General features: G+C 38.4%; 5 pseudogenes; all 5 read left to right on the top strand.

The window, feature by feature from the left end:
* Positions 1-347: 347 nt before the first annotated feature.
* LOC128038808 (ATP synthase subunit alpha, chloroplastic-like) lies at positions 348-2378 on the top strand (annotated as a pseudogene).
* A 67-nt stretch (positions 2379-2445) lies between these two features.
* On the top strand, positions 2446-4888 carry LOC128038807 (DNA-directed RNA polymerase subunit beta-like; annotated as a pseudogene).
* Positions 4889-6610: 1722 nt separating this feature from the next.
* Positions 6611-7286, top strand: LOC128038810 (DNA-directed RNA polymerase subunit beta'-like; annotated as a pseudogene).
* A 506-nt stretch (positions 7287-7792) lies between these two features.
* LOC128038805 (DNA-directed RNA polymerase subunit beta''-like) lies at positions 7793-9865 on the top strand (annotated as a pseudogene).
* Positions 9866-9924: 59 nt separating this feature from the next.
* Positions 9925-9996, top strand: part of LOC128038806 (DNA-directed RNA polymerase subunit beta''-like) — a 901-nt pseudogene continuing 829 nt past the window's right edge.

A 9996-nucleotide genomic window follows, 5' to 3' on the forward strand; every position in this document is an offset into this window, starting at 1 on the left:
AAAAAGAAACAACTTTGCTGACAAATTACAATTATACATTATACAATTCTAAGTACAATTATAAATTACAAATTATATGTAAATCTTTGATTTATTATTTTTTTATTATACTTTTTAGTTTTTTGATATATTTTCTATTTTGGTCAGAAGAATCTCCGAATATTCTGGTCTTGTATTAGTAATCAGTTTCGATATTTTGAATATGAATAGAGACGAGAGGGAGAGGGTAAGCTCATTACATTAGAAAAAAAGATATTAGGAATTAATTCCCAATAAATAAGAAATAATTAAGCGTGAGAGCCAAATGAATCGAAAGGTTCATGTTTGGTTCGGGAAGGGATCATGGAATTTTTGAAATAAAAAAATGAATGGAAAGATAATCTACTTTCATTAAGTGATTTATTAGATAATCGAAAAGAGAGGATCTTGAATACTATTCGAAATTCAGAAGAACTACGCGGGGGGGCTATTGAACGGCTGGAAAAGGCCCAGGCCCGCTTACGGAAAGTAGAAATAGAGGCGGATCAGTTTCGAGTGAATGGATACTCTGAGATAGAACGAGAAAAATTGAATTTGATTAATTCAACTTATAAGATTTTGGAACAATTAGAAAATTACAAAAATGAAACCATTTATTTTGAACAACAAAGAGCGATTAATCAAGTCCGACAACGGGTTTTCCAACAAGCTTTACAAGGAGCTCTAGGAACTCTGAATAGTTCTTTAAACAACGAGTTACATTTACGCACCATTAGCGCTAATATTGGCTTGTTTGGGTGATGAAAGAAATAACTGATTAGCCCTTTTTTTTACCTTTTACTTTATTGTAGATTGTAGGCATTATTTTTTTTCTTCCAAAAAATAATTAGGAAATACTCATGGTAACTATTAGAGCCGACGAAATTAGTAATATTATCCGTGAACGTATTGAGCAATATAATAGAGAAGTAAAGATTGTAAATACTGGTACCGTCCTTCAAGTGGGCGACGGCATTGCTCGTATTCATGGTCTTGATGAAGTAATGGCAGGTGAATTAGTAGAATTTGAAGAGGGTACCATAGGCATTGCCCTAAATTTGGAATCAAATAATGTTGGTGTTGTATTAATGGGTGACGGTTTGATGATACAAGAGGGAAGTTCTGTAAAAGCAACAGGAAAAATTGCTCAGATACCAGTGAGTGAGGCTTATTTGGGTCGTGTTATAAATGCCCTGGCTGCTTCTATTGACGGTCGGGGTGAAATTTCAGCTTCTGAATCTCGGTTAATTGAATCTCCTGCCCCAGGTATTATTTCGAGACGTTCCGTTTATGAGCCTCTTCAAACAGGCCTTATTGCTATTGATTCGATGATCCCTATAGGACGTGGTCAGCGAGAATTAATTATTGGGGATAGACAGACCGGTAAAACAGCAGTAGCCACGGATACGATTCTCAATCAGCAAGGGCAAAATGTAATATGTGCTTTATGTAGCTATCGGTCAAAAAGCATCTTCTGTGCTCAGGTAGTGACCACTTTCCAAGAAAGGGGAGCGATGGAGTACACCATTGTGGTAGCCGAAACGGCGGATTCCCCAGCTTACATTATAATATACTCGCCCTTATACAGGAGCTGCTTTGGTTGAATATTTTATGTATCGTGAACGACACACCTTAATCATTTATGATGATCTTTCCAAGCAAGCACAGGCTTATCGCCAAATGTCTCTTCTATTACGAAGACCTGCCGGGTCGAAGCTTATCCAGGAGATGTTTTTTATTTGCATTCGCGCCTTTAGAAAGAGCCGCAAATCAAGTTCTCAGTTAGGTGAAGGAAGTATGACTGTTTTACCAATAGTTGAGACCCAGTCGGGAGACGTTTCGGCGTATATTCCTACTAATGTGATTTCCATTACAGATGGACAAATATTCTTATCCGCCGATCTATTCAATGCTGGAATCAGACCTGCTATTAATGGGATTTCCGTCTCCAGAGTAGGATCGGCGGCTCAAATTAAAGCTATGAAACAAGTCGCTGGTAAATCAAAATTGAATTGGCCCAATTCGCCGAATTAGAAGCCTTTGCACAATTTGCTTTTGATCTCGATAAAGCTACTCAGAATCAATTGGCACGAGGTCAACGATTACGTGAGTTGCTTAAACAATCCCAATCAGCTCCTCTTACGGTGGCAGAACAGATAAGTACTATTTATACCGGAACGAATGGTTATCTTGATTCATTAGAAATTGGACAAGTAAGGAAATTTCGTTGAGTTACGTACTTACTTAAAAACGAATAAACCTCAGTTCCAAGAAATCATATCTTCTACCAAGACATTCACTGAGGAAGCGGAAACGCTTTTGAAAGACGCTATTCAGGACCAAATGGAACGTTTTCGACTTGGGAACATTTTCTTGTCTTTCCTGACCGATAAGGAAAAAAATTAAAAGAAATGCCATTTTGAGTTTTATCAACAATTTTCTGTGTAGGCGGGGATCCGGTATTTTCTGAATCCTGTGTAAGGAATTACAAAAGAAATTCTTTCAGCAAAGATGTGAATTAGGAAGGATTGGTCGACGAAATATGAACCAGAGATTGAATCTTAATATACCTCAGAACAATACATTTTTGTTACCGCGAGATATATTGGCAGCTGCGGATCGTTTGATTGGAATGAAATTTGAATGGGTACACTTGACGATATGAATCATTTGAAAAATAAGCATTCTGTTCTGTAAAGGATCTCTTACAAGATCAATTGGATTGGCTCTGGTTCGTTTAGAAATGTAGTTAGAGGAACTATATGTGAGCAATTAGGCATAAATTGATCGACCTCAGAATTTGGTAACTTGACTCCATTAACAACCACTTATGAATCCTTTTCGGATTACACCCATTGTCTCAAGTTTTGATCGAATAAACCATTGACACAAATAGTATGGGAAAATTGAGTTATTTGGGCCTGGAGGATTGACCAAGAACTGCTAATTTTCGGATACGATATCCATCCTAGTCACTATGGACGCATTTGCCCAATTGACACGTCTGAAGGATCAATGTTGACTCTTATGGATCCTTAGCAATTCGCCAGGATTGGTCATTGGGGTCTCTAGAAAGTCCATTTTATAAAATCTTTGAGAGATCAAAAAGCACAGATGCTTTATTTATCCCCAAGTCGAGATGAATATTATATGGTAGCGGCAGGAAATTCTTGGCCTTGAATCAGGTATTCAGGAAGAACAGGTTGTTCCGGCTCGATACCGCCAAGAATTCCTGACTATTGCATGGGAACAAGTTCATCTTCGAAGTATTTTTCCTTTCAATATTTTCTATTGAGCCCCTCATTCCTTTTATCGAGCATAATGACGAATCGGGCTTTAATGAGTTCTAATATGCAACGCCAAGAGTTCCGCTTTCGTTCCGAGAAGTGCATTGTTGAACTGGGTTGGAACGCCAAGTGGCTCTAGATTCAGGAGTTCCGCCATAGCCGATCACGAGGGAAAGATCATTTCGACCGATACCGACAAGATTATTTTATCGGTCAATGGAGATGCTCTAGGCATTCCATTAGTTATGTATCAACGTTCCAACAAAATACTTGCATGCACAAACTGCCGGGTTCGGCGGGTAAATGCATTGTGCGGCAAATTTAGTGACGGTGCCGCCACGGTTGGTGGCGAACCTGCTTGGGCAAAACGTACTAGTAGCTTATATGCCATGGAAGGTTACAATTTTGAGGATGCGGTACTCATTAGCGAGCGTCTAGTATATGAAGATATTTATACTTTTCACATACGAAAATATGAAATTCAGACTCATGACAAGCCAAGGTCCTGAAAGAATCACTAACGAAATACCGCACCTAGAAGCCCATTTACTCCGCAATTTAGACAAAAATGGAATTGTGATGCTGGGATCTTGGGTGGAGACAGGCGATATTTTAGTAGGGAAATTAACGCCTCAGGTGGCGAAAGAATCATCGTATGCTCCAGAAGATAGATTATTACGGGCCATACTTGGGATTCAGGTATCCTTCAAAGGAAACTTGTCTCAAATTACCTATAGGTGGAGGGCGAGTCATCGATGAGATGGGTCCAGAAAAAAGGGGTTCTAGTTATAATCCGAAACGATTGTATATATTTCACAGAAACGCGAAATCAAAGTAAGATAAAGTAGCCGGAAGGCATGGAAATAAAGGATCATTTCAAAATTTTACCTAGACAGGATATGCCTTATTTGCAAGACGGAAGACCTGTTGATATGGTCTTCAACCCATTAGGAGTACCTTCACGAATGAATGTAGGACAGCTATTTGAATGCTCGCTTGGTTAGCAGGGAGTCTACTAGATAGACATTATCGAATAGCACCATTTGATGAGAGATATGAACAAGAGGCTTGAGAAAACTAGTGCTTCCGAATTATATCAAGCCAGTAAGCAAACAGCGAATCCATGGGTATTTGAACCTGAATATCCAGGAAAAGCAGAATATTTGATGGAAGAACGGGAGGCCCTTGAGCAACCTGTTATAATAGGAAAACCTTATATCTTGAAATTAATTCATCAAGTTGATGATAAATACATGGGCGTTCCAGTGGACATTATGCACTTGTTACACAACAACCACTTAGAGGAAGGTCCAAGCAAGGAGGACAACGAGTAGGAGAAATGGAGGTTTGGGCTCTAGAGGGATTTGTGTTGCTCATATTTTACAAGAAATGCTTACTTATAAATCTGATCATATTAGAGCTCGCCAAGTACTTGGGACTACGATCATTGAGGAACAATAATAAACCCGAAGATGCTCCAGAATCTTTTCGATTGCTCGTCCGAGAATTACGATCTTTGGCTCTGGAACTGAATCATTTTTGTATCTGAGAAGAACTTCCAGATTAATAGGAAGGAAGCTTAATCGGAATGAATCAGAATTTTTCTATGATCGACCGATATAAACATCAACAACTCCGAATTGGACTGCTTCTCCCAACAAATAAGTGCTTGGCCAAGAAAATCCTACCTAATGGAGAAACCTGAGAGGTGACAAACCTATACTTTTCATTACAAAACCAATAAACCGGAAAAGGATGGATTATTTTGTGAAAGAATTTTTGGACCCATAAAAAGTGGAATTTGCGTAGGAAATTATCGAGTAATTGGAAATCAAAAGGAGGGCCCTAAATTTGTGAACAATGCGGAGTTGAATTTGTTGATTCTCGGATACGAAGATATCAAATGGGATACATAAGGCTGGTGTCCAGTAACTCATGTATGGTATTTGAAACGTCTTCCTAGTTATATCGCCAATCTTTAGACAAACCTCAAAGAATTAGAGGTTCAGTATACTGCGATGTGTGATTTGATCGAAATTATTATTTTACAGATTAGAATGAGAAACTGTCATCCCATTCAATCGAATTGGGATGCCTGGATCTGACATGTCTCTTGGGAAGAGTAACATGAAGCTCAGAATTATGGGCGTATTCAATACTCCCAAATAAAAGGGAATTGGTCTATGGTCGAGTCAGTAAAAATAAATAACTAGGAATTTTGAGTTGTACGTGAAAAAAGACTTTTTTGTGAATTAACTGCCTTCATTTCTTTAGTTCTTTAGAAAGAAATGAAATTATGTTCAAGGAAACAAATATGTCATGGTTGCAGGAGTCTACATCGCATATAGGCTTAGGCTTTAAGTTAAGGGCATCGGTATAATCGTCGAGGTACCGCAGGACCTAAGAGATCGAATGGAAGGGTACATACAAGTAAACCTTTATGACACTCCTTTAATTTTAGAGGATTCAGCATTCGAGGGGAAGTAGACTACTGAAGAATTTCACATTTCATTTATGTCCTAATTTTGAATTGAATATTGAATAAAGAATTAAGAAAATCGAAATCAATAAATCAATAAAAGAAGAATCAATCAATGAAATGTTTCTTGGAACTTGAGTAAAGAGTAGACCTTTGGGGGTTCTAGAATTTGAAAGCGAGAACCCTTTACTTATCTTTATTTGGTGTAACTATTTGAGCCGGATGAGAGGAAACTCATGTCCGATTTTGAGGGGGGGGACTAGGGCCCTATCCTAATTTTCTTTGCTAGGCCCATCGCAAAAACCTACTTTCTTACGATTACGAGGTTCATTCGAATATGAAATTCAATCCTGAAATACAGTATCCCACTTTTTTTACTACCCAAGGTTTCGATACATTTCGAAGTCGCGAAATTTCTACCTGAGCAGGTGCTATTCGAGAACAATTAGCTGATCTAGATTTGCGAATTTTATCGATTATTCGGTGGTAGAATGGAAAGAATTAGAGAAGAAGGCCTCACGGTAATGAATGGGAAGATCGAAAATTGAAGAAGAAAGGATTTTTTGTTAGACGCATGGAATTGGCTAAGCATTTTATTCGAACAAATATAGAACCAGAATGGATGGTTTTATGTCTATTACCGGTTCTTCCTCCCTGAGTTGAGACCGATCATTCAGATAGATGGGGTAAACTAATGAGTTCGGATATTAACAACTCTATAGAAGAGTTATCTATCAAATAATACCTACCGATCTATTAACAACAAGTAGATCTACGCCAGGGGAATTAGTAATGTGTCAGGAAAATTAGTAAGAAGCCGTGGATACACTTCTTGATAATGGAATCCGCGACAACCAATGAGGGACGGTCATAATAAGGTTTATGTCGTTTTCAGATGTAATTGAAGGCAAAGAGGGAAGATTTCGCGAGACTTTGCTTGGCAAACGAGTCGATTATTCGGGACGTTCTGTCATTGTTGTTGGCCCCTCACTTTCATTACATCGCTGTGGATTGCCTCGCGAAATAGCAATAGAGCTTTTCCAGACATTTGTAATTGCGGTCTAATTAGACAACATCTTGCTCCGAACATAGGAGTTGCAGAGTAAAATTCGGAAAAAGGCCGATTGTATGGGAAATACCAAGAAGTTATGCGGGACATCCTGTATTATTGAATAGAGCGCCTACTCTGCATAGATTAGGTATACATTCCAACCTATTTTAGTGGAAGGACGCGCTATTTGTTTACATCCATTAGTTTGTGGGATTCAATGCAGACTTTGATGGGGATCAAATGGCAGTTCATGTACCTTTATCTTTAGAGGCAAGCGGAGGCTCGTTTACTTATGTTTTTCATATGAATCTCTTGTCTCCAGCTATTGGGGATCCCATTTCCGTACCGACTCAAGATATGCTTATTGGGCTCTATGTATTAACGAGTGGGAATCGTCGAGGTATTTAAAGGAATAGGTATAATCCATGGAATCGAAAAGCTATCAAAATGAAAGAATTGACGATAATAACTATAAGTCTACAAGGAGCCTTTTTTGTAATTCCTATGATGCGATTGGAGCTTATAGGCAGAAAAGAATCAATTTAGATAGTCCTTGTGGCTCTGGTATGACTAGAGTAATGCGTTATTGCTTCAAGAGAAGCTCCCATCGAAGTTCACTATGAATCTTTGGGTACCTATCATGAGATTTATGGACATTATCTAATAGTAAGAAGTTTAAAAAAATTCTTTGTATATACATTCGAACCACTGTTATCATATTTCTTTACCGAGAAATCGAAGAAGCTATACAAGGGTTTTTTCGGCCTACTCATATGATACCCAATCATATGGTATCTAAGCTAAAAAATTTATGACACCAATATGAATTGGTCTCCGGTTCAACTAGGACCCCAGTTCCTGACCCGACTTTCTACCACAATCAAGATCGAGAAAGGAAGTTTTCCAATCATTGACTCAAACCCATTGGCGAAGTCCACTCAAGGAATAAGGGGTATTATGGCAGAACGGGCCAATCTGGTATTTCACAATAAAGTGATAGATGGAACTGCCATTAAACGGCTTATTAGCAGATTAATAGATCACTGAATGGCATACATCACACATCCTGATCAAGTAAAGCTCTGGGTTTCCAGCAAGCCACTGCTACATCCATTTCATTAGGAATTGATGATCTTTAACGATACCTTCTAAGGATGGCTAGTCCAAGATGCTGAACAACAAAGTTTGATTTTGAAAACACCATCATTTTGGGAATGTACACGGTAGAAAAATTACGCCAATCAATTGAGATATGGTATGCTACAAGTGAATATTTGCGACAAGAAATGAATCCAATTTTAGGATGACTGACCCGTTTAACCCAGTCCATATAATGTCTTTTCAGGAGCTAGAGGAAATGCATCCAAGTGCACCAATTAGTAGGTATGAGAGGATTAATGTCGGATCCCCAAGGACAAATGATCGATTTACCCATTCAAAGCAATTTACGCGAAGGACTGTCTTTAACAGAATATATCATTTCTTGCTACGGAGCCCGAAAAGGGGTTGTGGATACCGCCGTACGAACATCAGATGCTGGATATCTTACGCGCAGACTTGTTGAAGTAGTTCAACACATTGTTGTACGTAGAACAGATTGTGGCACCACCTGAGGGATTTTGTGAGTCCTCAAAAGAGGACGCTTCCAGAAAGAATTTTATCCAAACATTAATTTGTATTAGCGGACGATATATATATGGGTCCGCGGTATGCCATTCGAAATCAAGATATTGGGCTTGGGCTTGTCGATCGATTCAGAGCCTTTCGAACATAAATCAATATCTATTCGAACTCCCTTTACTTGTAGGAGTACATCTGGATTTGTCGATTATGTTATGGTCGGAGCCCCACCATGGTGACCTGGTTGAATTGGGAGAAGCTGTAGGTATTATTGCGGGCAATCCATTGGAGAACCGGGAACGCAACTAACATTAAGAACTTTTCATACCGGCGGAGTATTTACAGGGGTACTGCAGAACATGTATGAGCCCTTTTAATGGAAAATCAAATTCAATGAGGATTGGTTCATCCTACACGCACACGTCACGGGCATCCTGCTTTTTTATGTTATCTGACTTGTATGTAATTATTGAGAGCGAAGATATTATACATAAGGTGACTATTCCACCAAAAAGTTTTCTTTAGTTCAAAACGATCAATATGTAGAATCAGAACAAGAGAGATTGCTTATTTTGACTCAGAGGGTGCACTGGAGTACCGATGTACCATTCTGCCCTGAATTTACATATAGTAATGTCCATCTCTTACCAAAACAAGCCATTTGTGGATATTATCAGGGGTTCGTACAAATTCAGTGTAGTTCCTTTTCGCTCCACAAAGATCAAGATCAAATAAACATTCATTATCTTTCTGCCGAACGAAGATATATTTCAGATTCTCAGTGAATAATGATCAAGTGAGACACAACTTATTTAGTTCGGATTTTCGATAAAAGAAGATAGGATTTACGATTATTCAGAATTGAATCGAATAATAGGTACTGGGCATCAGTGATTTATATATTCTGCTATTCTCCACGAGAATGCTGATTTATTGGCAAAGAGACGAAGAAATAGATTTATTATTCCATTTCAATTGATTCAAGACCAAGAGAAAGAACTAATGCTGCATTCCATTCCGGTATCTCGATCGAAATACCCATAAATGGTATTTTCCGTAGAAAAGTATTTTGCTTTTTTGACGATCCTCGACAGAAGAAAGAGTTCAGAATTACTAAATATGGGACTCTAGGGCGCATTCAATCGTCAAAAGGAGGATGGATTGAGTATCGAGGAGTCAAAAGGTTAAGCCAAAATACCAAATGAAAGTAGATCGATTTTTTCATTCCGAGGAAGTGTATATTTTATCCGAATCTTCTTCCATAATGGTACGGAACAATAGTATCATTGAGTAGATACCCAAATCACTTTAAATACAAGAAGCCAAGTGGGCGGATTGGTCCGAGTGGAGAAAAAAAGGATTGAACTGAAAATTTTTTCGGTAATATCTATTTTCCCGAGAAAGAGATAAGATATTCCGACAGTGGCATCTTGACCAGGGACCAAGGTTTTGTCTGACCTTGCAACCTCATGAAATACCGACGGTCTAAATTTAGCAACACTCTTCCCCAGGATCCATTTCAAAAAGATAATATGCAACTT

The sequence above is a fragment of the Gossypium raimondii genome, unplaced genomic scaffold, assembly GCF_025698545.1.
Source record: "Gossypium raimondii isolate GPD5lz unplaced genomic scaffold, ASM2569854v1 Contig00318, whole genome shotgun sequence".
NCBI lineage: Eukaryota > Viridiplantae > Streptophyta > Magnoliopsida > Malvales > Malvaceae > Gossypium > Gossypium raimondii.